General features: G+C 42.9%; 1 protein-coding gene across 1 annotated transcript in view; it reads left to right on the top strand.

The window, feature by feature from the left end:
• The window catches only part of LOC149275746 (uncharacterized), a 69,174-nt gene that overhangs the window by 54,325 nt on the left and 1,918 nt on the right, over positions 1–12,931 (top strand). The gene's annotated exons all lie outside the window — the stretch shown is intronic.

Here is a 12,931-nt window from a genome sequence, read left to right as displayed (position 1 = left end):
AGTGTGGCTGAGTTAAGCATAGCTCAGTCTTTAACTGTGCTGACCAAATGGCTGTAATAAAGTTATTATTATTTCTCCAATCTCAAACTTGTCTTCTACTTAGGCCTTTAAATTTCCAACAGGGTTTGAATTTAATGTGAGCTCATAACTTTAACAGTTTGCCCATAAATAAGTTTAACAGCTTCTTCCAACAAAAGAGAGATAGCCACAATGTTTCTGAGACAGCCTGGCTATCTTTGGCTCACAGGGTCCCTATTTTTATTGAAACAGGCTACAGGCTTATTCCAGGAACCAAGATGCTAAGTCTGCTGATGTCTGGTAATCCTAAAACAGGTGGGCTACAGTTGTCTTCTTGGTGTTTGCCTGTCCACAAAAAAAGTGCAGACTCTAGTAGTTTTTCTTTTAACATATCATACAGTGGCTTCACCAGAGAAGCAAGGTTTAAAATCCATATTTGACAGTATCTTGCCATCAGCTGTCTGCTAAGACTCTTGTATTCTGTTTTCTACTTTAGTCTTCTTTTTCCTCCACATCTCTCATTACCATGGCAGGAACATCCTAGGAAGAGGAATAGAAGGGGAGCTCTAGCATTGAATTCATGGCACCCTTTCCGCATCCACGCCTTCTTCCTCATCCTCATGCATCATCATTCCACATACTCTCATCTGGCCTCTCCAGTCCAATGGGACACATCATCCTCCTTCAGTGCTGCTGGGCCAGCAAACTTGCTTTTTCCTGCATCTGCTTCTCACATTTCCTTAAACTTCTGTCTGCCAAGGCTGGGACATTCCTCAGTCCTTCTACAACTTCTTCCAGGTATGGTTACAAAACATTTAAAACTCACTCAGGATTACAACCTCCAAAACTCAAAAACACTAAATTGATGAAAAAATGTCCTTTTCCCAAAAATCAAAATCCAAACAGTCCCAAACACTCTCAAAAGTGGTTGAATTTCATAAACATCAAAAGTTTAAAAAGCAAAAACTGAAAAACTGTTTAAAGTCTGGAAATGCTTTTCTTTGTTAGAAATCCTTCTCAGACTCTTTCAACTTAGCAAGATGTCTCTCTGTAATTTTATTGTTGTTGTTGTTGCTGCTGTTATCAAGTGCAGCTAAAACTTATTCTGCAATGGTAACTTCATCTCCTTTTTCATTAAGATAGCACTCTTGTTATGCTTGGAACCCTTGTTGACTCTTTAGTGCCTCCACTGTTCACTTTTAAGGTATTACGAGAACTCGCTCTTTCTCTCTCTCATGCTTTCTTAAAAGAAACCTTCTTTGTCCTCTCTGTAGTGCACACAGTGTCTTATCTCTGGCCTTGCCTTGAGGAACTGAAAGTATTTTTTTTTCATCCTCCATGGCAAGAATAAAGGGGGGCAGGAGAAAAAAGAAAGCCTTCGCTCTCTAGAAGGAAACTTTTCCTTTTTAAATTGCTCAATGAAAGTTTTCCCAAAAAGCTGTTAGCAATCCTGTCCCATTTATTTCCTCATTGTCTGCTGCTTTTCTCTGGGTGGTTGGCTGTGTGCTCTGTATTATATTTCAGGATTTCTCTCTCAGGATTCCTCTCTCAGGCCTCCATGCATACACCCTTCCTCAGCCTGGATTTCCACAATCCAAAGGCTTCTTGTGAGTCTCTTTCCTTTTACAAACATGCTTGGTTCTTTCATGTGTTCTGCATAACTTTGCAAACCCGTCTTTACTCTTTAAATGTGGTTGTTCTACTGCTCTCACAACCAAATTTGAAGCTTGTCCTGCTTTGTTACTCCAGGTTCTCTGTTACTTTAGGACAGCAAAACTCATCTGTTTTCTCACTCAATCTGTGGAAGTTTGTTGTTTGTATATTGTATGTATTATAATGTATAGCACTGTGTAAATTTACAGTGCTTTATAAATAAAGGTTAATAATAATAATAATAGTTCCTTTAAACTCACACAGATTGGGATTATATTTTTCTTTAACAGGAGTGTTTTCCACAGAAACTGGTATTTCATTAATGTGATTTTTCTTCTTATATGATATACAGTCCATTTGGGTGCTTTTAAATTACTCTAACACCCATCTTTCATTTTTCATTTTAAACACTCCAGGCTTTTAATCTTTCTTCTGCCCATGCTCCTGTGTTTATCTTCTGTTTGCTCCTTTTTAAATTTTAGACACAGTCCTCAGAGCAAACGGACATAGGCTTTTTCAAATTTCATCACAAATTTCTAGTTTCAGGCAAAGTCTGTTTCAAAGGCACTGGGCATCTAGGAGCATTTTAGAACTTATGGGCTATTCAGTGTATTGCATAAACTTTAATCTCTTCCAATAGGTTGACAAAAGGGGTCTTATTTTACAATTAAAACTCTTAGCATTTTATTACTCAGTCTCTGTTTTTTCCTTCAGGTTCTCATTCACTGGGCCATAGATCACAAAACTCGAGAACCCTCTCTGTTGTTTTGTTTTTGAATCTTCTTCTTGCCTTAGGCAAACTTGCATTACTGTTGCCAGTCTCCTTCACAATTGGTCTCCATGTCTTTAGCACATGAAGAATCACAGAATTGTAGATTTTTCTCATGTAGTTTGTATTTTAACTACCATGCAACATTGTTCTTAACCATGGCAGATTTTCTTTTACAACATTGTACCATGCATTAATGTAGTGTTGATCTGGATGGTACTTTGCTGTAAAGGTTAACACTTTCTTTATAAGTTTTAGGTCCAAGGACACAATAGCTGGCCAGGGGGAATCTAAAGGGAAAAGTGGCCACTCTAACATACAAAAGGTTTGCTTGTTTGTTTCAACTTCCCTGCTTTTCGGTGCCTGCCGAAATGTGTTTTTTCTCTAAAGTTTGCTAGCATACAATCCAAAGACGTCTTGCCTCCAGTTTTTGATTTTCCATTAACCCTTGCAGACCAGGTGTTGGGGCACCCTCCCTAGTCTTTTGAACAGCTGTTTTTATTAGCCTAATGGCACCTTGCCTTTTGAACTTTTTCCTCCCATTGCAGACTAGATTTAGTCTGTCTTATTGCAGACTAGGTCTTGGGTGGGGACACCCACCCTCACTAGCCCGTCTTAACAGCTGTTGCCTTTTGAACCTTTTTTTTTTTCCCTTTTCCTTTTTCTTTTAACATACAATCCAAGGGGGTCAGTCCCTTTGACTTCCCCGATCCCATTGCGGTAACTAGGGTCTCGGATCACCCTCACCTAGACCGACTTTAACTGCAGTTTCCCTTAGGTTACAACCTATTTTTATATCCATTGCGGTAACTAGGGTCTCGGATCACCCTCACCTAGACCGACTTTTATAGCCTAGACTTTCCTTTTCTTTTCTTTATTCCCAACCGCGGTACATAAATCACCATTCACACAAGGGTTGACAGGGAGTTCGTGGTTACTTAAGGAAATGGGGGAGTAACCACTTGAACACTCAGACTGGTAGCCTGTGCCCCCAGACGATCATGGCAAGCGACAGAAACCGTACCAGCCTCATAGGTCATGCACTCTGCACACAAAAGCCTCCCACATTTGATTAAGACATTCCCCTTGTGTTCATACTTGCCTCCTCCTCCTCCTCCGGTGCACCGGTCGTCCCGAAGCGGTTATCCTAGCCACCTGGTTCGGCACCTAACACTGGGACAGCCACGTCGGACAGCGTGAAGACTGCCAACGGTTATCAGTAGGGGCCCCTCTCGTCGCACAGAAGTCCCGTCGTCCGCCGGGGTGGTGTCAGTGTGGCGGGGCTAACACCCTCTTCCCTGACTCTGTCCTCCAAAACGGCAGGGGGGAATCCCGGACGAGCCCCCAGAAAATGTAGTGGGTGAACCCCAAATCCACAAACCCGAAGGCCCGTGGCCTGCCAGAGGACAAGCAGAGTCAAAGAGACCGAACTGGCTAGGATAAAAAAACGCTTTATTTTCTTGGCCAAGGGCAGCAGCACGCACACACACAGCAAGGTGGGCGTTATCAAAACTGCAGCCCCGAGGGCCTCTTGCCATCTTCTTTTATGCCCTTCTAACTCTACTTTTCCTAGCGTAAGCCAATCACAAAAGCGAAACAGCATTATGTCCTACATTGTCTTTTTGGCATTACATTTGCTTGGCATTACATTTGCTTGCTTGCTTGGAATGTACAGAGAGATAACTGTAAGATACATACTCGGCTAAGCTAGGCTCTTCAAGGCCGCTGGTTAAACACAGGCCATTGTATTCAGAGCCCTCCAGAGGAAGGAGGGGGTGATTATGTGAGTGTGTTTGCTACTGCCACACACAGAAAGAAAGAGTGGGGGCCAGCATAGCCCATTTGCACTTTACTCTGTAGGCTCAATCTATGGGCCTTCTGTAACTATTGATTCTTTTGCAAAGCAAAGTACAGAAGCAAGAAAGCATTATTATTATTGTGTTCCTCTCAGCTCTCATTAGATTAGATTCCACAGCACTGAGCAGTTAAAGCGGTGTCAAAGTGCCTTATTTCTAAAGTGCAGATGCAGCCTTCTTGGGAAAGGGGCTGATGCTGGGGAAAAGAGGAGGAATGCAGAACGAAAGGAGGACAGACGGACAGACAGAGGGCCACCTGCACCTGGACTGGCCTCCCTGAGCGGTCAAGACCTGAGCTGGGTCGTGGACGATGGGCACTCTTAATATTAATATTGATATCTTTCACTATTGATTGTAACTAATCAGGTCCCTCCTTTCAATAGCATCAGGAAAATGTTTAGGTTTTGTTAAGGTTTAGAAGTCCTGTTTGGGTCCCTTCTGACTTTGGGGCCCTTTCATCCTCCATTTTGGTTTCCCTGAAGGCCACAAAGTGAAAACTGCCAAGCGCTGAGGCAGAGGCGGCCATTTTGTGTTCTGGCGGCCATTTTGTGCTGCTTGTGACTGTGGGAAATAATGTTCCAGAACCTTCTCTGAGACCTCAGTTGAACAGAGGCTTCTCTTTCTCTCCTGAGGCTCCAGAGTGAGAAGGAGGCCAGGTTCCTTGGGCAAAAAGGAAGGGTGTCCCTTTGTGCCTCTGACCCTCCATTTTGAGGTGAAGAAAGGAAGGAAGGAAGGGGCCTGTGGGGGTCTGAGGAAGGGGAGGCAGGGGACCCAGGGCTGGGCTTTCGGGGCTGGGAGAGAGAGGTGGGGAAAGAGACCCTCCCTTTGGACCCTAGCTGGGGAGGGTCCATCGGTCCTTGCTTCCCCCTTTGGGAAAGGAGACCCCCTCAGCCCCTGGACTCACTCCTGCCACTCATTCCTAGAATGGCTGGGACTCAGGGGAGTTTCCTAGGCATTGTCACCTTCTGCCCTCCATGGCCATTGGCACTGACCTTTCCCCATTGCCTTCCCTCCCTCAGCCCTGTGGACCTCTTCCTCCTTCGCACTCAGAGCAACCCTTCTCTATGGCTGAGGAGACGGCCTCTGACCCAGGGAAGCTCCGGCCATAAAGGACTGCAGAATAGGCCTTTCTGGGGCTGCAGGAATCAGGCTCTTTGTACTGAAGATAGGCCTTTATTCCTGGAGCTGAATGATGACTTTGTTTAAATGCATCAGTCTAGGATTGTGTGGAAGGGTTGCAGCTGAGAGACTGAGCCCATGCTTTGCAGGCATAAAGCCCCAAATTCAGTCTCTGGCAGCATTGTCTTCCCGGAAGGTGGAAGTGAGATTTCCAGACCCAGACACACAGTGAGCCAGTGACTCCTTTGTGTGGGGACTGTGTGTGTACATGGTGTTTACTAGAGCTTTGTAAGGTGTTTGTTTCACTGGGTTTATAAAAAATAACTTGCACTTATCTTTGTTGATTTAGAAAAGGCCTTCGATAACATAGGATGGGATATGTCATTTGCAAGACTTGAAAAAATCTAAACAGGAGCTTCTTATTTAAGATGGATAAAGGCAATGTATAAAGATCAAAGAGCCAGGTCAGGAGGTTTCAGCAGATGATGCGCTCCTTTCACATCTAGCTACAGGGACATAGCCAGGGTCCTCTCCAATTCCCCATCCCCTGACCCCCCTCCACTCTCACAAGGCATGGAGTGTCAGGACCATGGTGAACAGGTCTCAGGAAATGACATGCATGTGGCCACTAGGTGGAGCTGTTGTGGAAGTCATTGACAGCTCTAGTGGCAGTTAGATGTGTCAGCATTTAAACAGAGCATCGTTGGAATGTTGATGCAACTGTCAGCTGTCATTCTCAACTGTCACTGAGGAAGAGTCAGACAGTGTGTGCCTCAGAGTAGGTTGTTACTGGTGTGGATGGTGGAGAGTGTCGATGTATATTGTGTTGTACACAGTGGAATTTCTTATATGAATAAAAGCCTCATCTGAGAGAAGATTACAGTGTCTCTTTGCTCATTGAGAAAGCGACAGGTGTTTCTTCAGCTCACAATCTACTGACTACAGTCAAGGTGGAGAATCTGGCACCATACGTTAACGTGTTGCCTCACATGCTACGCAATATAGCAATGTCAAAAGTGTTTTAACATGGAGTATCTGTTGTGTAGGGGAGCAGCAGTGAATCTATGCTAGGTCCAGGGGGCTTTGTTTGGTGAAGAGGGAGGAAGGGGATGCCCATCTCTGCATTGGCCCAAAGGAGGCATATGTCACCTGCATATCTCAGTAGCAGCATGCTGTTCTATGTGTCTTTGAGTGATGCAGGATTTCTTGACAAACCAAGCCTAACCCTAGTCTCTTTTCTCAGGAACCTCATCTTGGTCTCCTTGTACACAGCTTTGTGACATATTTTGCTGGAAGAGACCCAAGTGCAGGGCCACCAGGACCCCTTCCCACCTAATGGCCAACAGAGAAGCCAAGCAGAGGGAGTTGGGCTCCAAGAGAAAGAGGCTGGCAAAGTACAAGAACTCTTTGGTGAGTTGCCATCCTGACTATTAGTTTCATTTGTGTCTCTGCTGGGCCAGCTCATGAAAGCAAGTGGAGAACATATTGTCCCAGTTCGGCAGAGAAAGTCCTGGTTAATCCTCTGCCACCCCACCTTTTCAGGGGCTTTCAAAAATGTCCCGGTTTCTCTCTCCTCCTCCCACTTTCCCCCTTCTCTTCAGCTCTCTTGGGTCGGTGAAAAATGACTTCCAAGGAGTTTGCACCCATCAACCCAAAAGGGGGGATAGGAGAGGAGATAGGTTGCCAGGGTCTTCCCTTGCCAGGAGGCTGAGGCAAAAGCAAACTGCTGTGCCCTTCATAGCTTGTGTGATCTTCCCAATAAACAACTTTGGCCATCCTCACCACCTTCTGGTGTTGCTTGTCCACATGTGCCTTGCTTTTCCTGTCTGTGAAATTTTGGGGATATGGGAGACCATCTCTGGATCTAAACTGAGGGTGGGCCCAGTGGCCCTCAAGTCCAGAGTGCTCCCCAGAACTGGTTTTTAAAATGACATTTGCCTCGAAAATTTGGCAAGAAATGGCTAAATGCACCATAATTCTTTTGTAGCTAAATATACTATATGTTTTGGGAATGTCAGTATCCTTCCTCATCCATCCTCAATATCCCAGCCATGGCCTAAATTATACTGTTTATTATATTGTATATTATGTTGAAAATATCTGAGACAAACTGGATCTCAAAGGCAGTACCTTTTTTGTATACGTCTCATATGATGTGCACAATGGGACAAAGTCTTTAATGAACATCTATTGAGGAAACCTTTCATTAATAACTGGCTAACTGTGAAAAAATGTTTTACATTGGACTTCCACTTTGGGTTTCCACACAAGAGGCTTTTTTAGACCAATGGGGAAAAGATCAGAAATGGATAAAGTACAGAGACATATTTACTCATGATAATGAAGGAAATGTTATATTAAGGTTAAAGGAAGAAATCATAACTAAAATAGGCCATATGAATTGGCTGAATTATATTCAACTTAAAGAAGGACTCATAGAATCGTAGGGTTGGAAGAGACCAGAAGGGCCATCAAGTCCAACCCCTGCCATGCAGGAATTCACAATCAAAGCATGCCGAACAGTATGCAAAGGAATCTTGTAGCACCTTGAAACCAACTAAAAGGAAGAGATTCGCAACATGAACCTTCATGGCCTTGTGGCCAATTCATCATGTGCATGATAGACCTTGTCACAATAGGTCTACCAAGCCAGATTTACAAAGGATAAGAGTTTATTTGGTTTTGAGAAAGAATATAATGAATATTAATGAAAGAAGATGAAAAAATATATTATGTAAAATATATAACATCTTACTGAAAAGATCCCTTGAAGAAGTGGAAATTAAAGATTCTATGACAAAATGGGCACAAGAATTGGGATACAATTTAGACTTGGAAAAATGGGGGAAAGCTAGATTAAAAACAAAATAATTACTGTAGCACAAAAAATAAAAGAAATTTATTTGAAAGTTGTAAATAGATGGTATCAAACACCATTCTCAGTAGAAAAAAATATAAATTAAAGGATAACCGGTGTTGGAGATGCCAAAAAGAAATGGGTACATATTTACATATGTGGTGGCAAAGCACATATATAAAGTCTTTTTGGGTGAAGATTCATTTGGAAATAAAGTTAATATTAAAAATTGATTTTGAGTTTGGACCAGAAATATATCTGTTAAACAAAACCTCATTACTAGACTCAGAGGAAGAAAGGAAATATTGGGAAATATTATACTTAATATCGGCTGCCAGAAGGATAATAGCAAAGAACTGGAAATTACCTATAATAATCCCACAAATAGAGACTTGGCAAAACGAAATTCAAGAATTGAAAGATCTAGACAGATTAACAGCATTAATAAACAAGAAGGATATGGTTAAATGGAGAAAGGATTGGGAAGTTGTAAGACTTTATTTAGCGGCTGCTCAGTAAGGAGAGGTACAAGAAACAAAACCTTTCTATTCATACCTAGAGATAGGGGAATAAGATGTTGTATTAAAAGATAAAATTATACAGTTTCTTGTGGAGAGTTATCAGGAATAAGCCTAACAGATTTATAGCTTGTTGATATATGTTTTTATTTATCTTGTTGTAAACATGCAAGCTTTGTAAAAAAAAAAAAAAAAGATGTATTACCACAATAAAAGGCAGTAGCTTTTTGCTTGCTAACAGAATTTAAACTTTATTTCCTGGACTGAATTCTGAAGTGATGAAATAATATTTGGATGCACCATGTGCTTTCCTCCCCTTTTGCTTAGTCACTCTCTGGATGAGGGCTATTTTCTATTTCAGGTGACCTTTGCAGATGTGGCAGTATATTTCTCAGAGGATGAATGGAAACTGTTGACCAAGAAACAGAGACTGATGTACAATTATGTAATGATGGACAATTATGAAAATGTGGTTTCTGTAGGTAAGGAACCTGAATCCGTTGCTTGTTCTATAAAGACTGAGGGTCCTTTCATACTATATTATCATGTTGCTTTGGTTCCACTAGAATAATAGAATCATAGAGTTGGAATAGACCACAAGGGCCATCCAGTTCAACCCCCTTCTGCCCTGCAGGAATACACATTCAAATCACCCCCAAGAGATGGCCATCCAGCCTCTCTTTAAAGACCTCCAAAGAAGAGGACTCCATCAAACTCTAAGGGAGTATATTCCACTGTCAAAGAGCTCTTACTGTCATGAAGTTCCTCCTAATATTTAGGTGGAACCTCTTTCCCTGTGTCTTGTATCCATTGTAGTGTCTCCTTTTCTCTGTAGCAGCAAAAAGCAAGCCTGCTGCTTGCGCAACATGACACCCTTTCAAATATTTAAACATGGCTATCATATCCACTCTTTATTTTCTTTTCTCCAGGATAAACATAACCAGCTTTCTAAGCTGCTCCTCATAGAGCTTGATGGCTTTCATACCCTTCACCACTTTGGTTGCCCTCCTTTGGACATGCTCCAATTTGTCAACATCCTTTTTGAATTGTGGGGCCCAGAACTGGAGACAGGATTATTCCAAGTGAGGACTGACCAAAGCAGAATAAAGTGGCACCATTACTTCCCTTGATCTAGAAACTATTCCTGTATTGATGCAGCCTAGAATCACATGGGCCTTTGTAGCTGCCTCATCACACTGTTGGCCCATGTTCACCTTGCAGTCTACTAGGAGTCCTAGATCCCTTTCAAGCCTAGTTTAATTGTGATAGCAACATCCTGTAGAATATTTGAATCTGTAGTTCACTGAGGCACTATTGCTCTCCAGTTTCTAAGGATTCTAAATACTCCATCCTAAACTGCCTATTATAGGATTTTGTAGGAAAAAGCCATAGAGATTAATACTTTTCTCACCCAAATGGTACTCAGCACATCCCTGGGCAAGTTTCCTACCTCTTTTGGCCCCTCTTCCATCCTTTAAAGGCTCTGGAGAGTCTTCTTGGGGGAAAGACCTCCCTTGGGTCTGCAATGGCTCAGAGAGGGCCCAAAAGTGGCAAAATGGCCTCCATTTCCCCAAAGGGATGCTGTGGGATGTTGAGGGGCAAAATATTATTTCACTCACCTCCCCCAGGCAATACAATGTGGGGTTGCCCCTGAGGTCTCCTCCAAACCCCATCAGTAGTCCATGCCTGTCTTATAATGTTTTAAGGCTGCTCCCTGGTGCTTGACCCTCACCAAAATTGGAGTCCAAGTCCCAGCCCCCTTGCTCTGCCTTTGCCAATGAGTTATTTGTATATTGCTTATCCTGCCATTATCAACCAATGAGCCTCAAAGTATCCTTTTTTTGAATCACACTCTGTGGGTATGTGTCTGTGAGAGAGAGATGGAGAGAAAGTGAAAAATTGAAAGGCAGGGAAGCTGAAAATGAGATGCTGAAGCAGTGCAGATGAGCAAGAGGGAAGGTTGGAGAGTGGAGGAAGAAAGGAGAGGGGATCTGGCAGATGGGAGCCAGGAGGGGAAGGCAGGAGCAAAGCCAGGATTGCCTAGCTCTGTGCGGAGAGGAAGGGACCTCTGGGAAGGGCCAGGAGAGGGGCCTTGGGGATTGGGAGGCAGCCACCAACCTGACAGATTTTAAGAACTGAACTGGTGAGAACCGGCTCAAGTCCTTGTTTTCAAACATATTAAGGGGTTCCATTTAGAAATTATGAGCAATGTCTATGAGCAATGAAGAGAGGAAAGAGCGACACAAAAATTCCTTGTTCTCTCATGTTTCTTTTCCAACCTGGGTTTGCTTAGCTCCATGGTTGATTCCAGAGGCCCTTTGTTACCCGAAATGCTGGAGTCTGGGGAGGACACTCCCAAGTGCTATGCTTTTAGGGGAATTTCATATTTAGCTCAAAGGAGAGATTGAGGCAACAGTGGCCTCGGGAGTCATCCCGTTCCGCCCCCCCCCCCCGGCATTAGGGGAACTCAGTGTATTCTCGAGCCCTATTTACATGAATGGTGCTCCGCGCAGTGGAATGTCCGTGCCCGGCACAGTCACAGGCGCCATTAACACTTATGGGGCACGCCTCCCTTTTTCCTAGTGTGGCTTTTAGTGTATGCTGAAATCCGCCCAAGGCGTGCCCGCATGTGACATAGGTGCACTGTACACGCTTGCACACACATATAAGTGTTCACACGCACACACAAGAACTAGGTAACAAAGGTGGGAGTGGTGAATAGATGTTAGGCTTTGCTAATGGTAATACATAACCTAGACAGAACTTGATTCCAATTGCTGAGGGTCCAGAATGGGGAGAGAAGTCAGTAACTCCCAAGGCAAGTGGAGCTGGTGAGTGTAGTGAGATGTTTAGCAATGTAAACCAACAGAGAGTCTGTCTGCAACCAGACTGAAATATTTATACTGAAATTGTTGCTAGTGGGCAGAACCAGAGTTTTCTATAAGGTTTAAATCACTTTAGAATGTTTTCTGGGTGGGGAAAATATAGTCCAAAATCAAATTGAATGCAATAGGTGCTTGGTGCAAATACCTCAGACATAAGGGATTAGCACACCAGTCCTCAGGTCCTTGTTGGCTCTGAATTCCAGTCCTGTTCAAAAGCCAATGTACAGCGCAATGTGAGAATGATGCTCCCAGATGCAGCTCAACTTAGCAAAGTATGGAAAAAAAATTCCAGGTACAGGTTTTGGCAATGCACTGACTACTTTTCACACTTAAAAATAAGTCACAGACACAGTTGATTTCATCTGAATCTTTGGGAGTTCTCTATCTTGAGTTGCAAAATAATAAAAGTATTTGCAAGCTCTCCTCTCTGACTTCCATCATGCTCACCATCTCTTGTATATACAACTCCAATCCAATCCTATACACAGCAATTCACATGTGAGGAGTATACTGTATTGGTGTGATTCATCTCCTGGTGCCACACAGCATGAAGCATCCTCTGCAGTTAGCTTGCATCATGCCATGTGCTCTGACTTAAGAATCTATGGCAGTCTCACAGGAAATGATGCCACCTGTCAATCAAAATATTTTTACTCATGTTTAATGGAATATTTTTTCAACAGCCCTTTGACTATCAGCTTCCACTGATTCTCTCAAGGCAATCCCCATCCAGTCTCTTCTTTGCTATCTCCTATGAGTAAGGATACAATCATTCCATGTATTTAGGGGCATAAGGAGCAGGGCATTGCTCAGGTCACCCACTCTAACTTTATTAATTTAATATCAAATAAGTGTTGTGGGTGATAGGCTTTAAAAGATTCTGACAGAATAGAGTAAGGCAGAGGAGCCAGATTTTTTTAACAATTCAGATTTATTCAAAGCTAGCTGTCCTCAGTAGAATTCCCATTCTAACAAAACTAAGGCCCAGAGCCAAAGAAAATGGCTACCTTTATAGGAAAACAAACAAAGAAAACTCATCTTCATCACTTTATTGGGCACTTCACACTCCAAACATATACATTTCCAACAATCATAGTTCAGATACATGAATACATTTAAATATTCTTTAAAATACCTTTGGCTACACCCCATTGCTCCTTATCAGATATGGTGGCACTCAGAGGAACTTCTGCCAGTGAAATTACATTCTATATCAGTCTTTTCCTAAGGCTCTTTGTTTCCTTTAAGTGCTTGGA

The sequence above is a fragment of the Sceloporus occidentalis genome, unplaced genomic scaffold, assembly GCF_023333645.1.
Source record: "Sceloporus occidentalis isolate IW3139 unplaced genomic scaffold, rSceOcc1.0.p SCAF_268, whole genome shotgun sequence".
In the NCBI taxonomy this organism is placed as follows: Eukaryota; Metazoa; Chordata; class Lepidosauria; order Squamata; family Phrynosomatidae; genus Sceloporus; species Sceloporus occidentalis.
The sequence above is the reverse complement of the archived record's forward strand: the minus strand, read 5'-3'. Positions and strand labels throughout refer to the sequence as shown.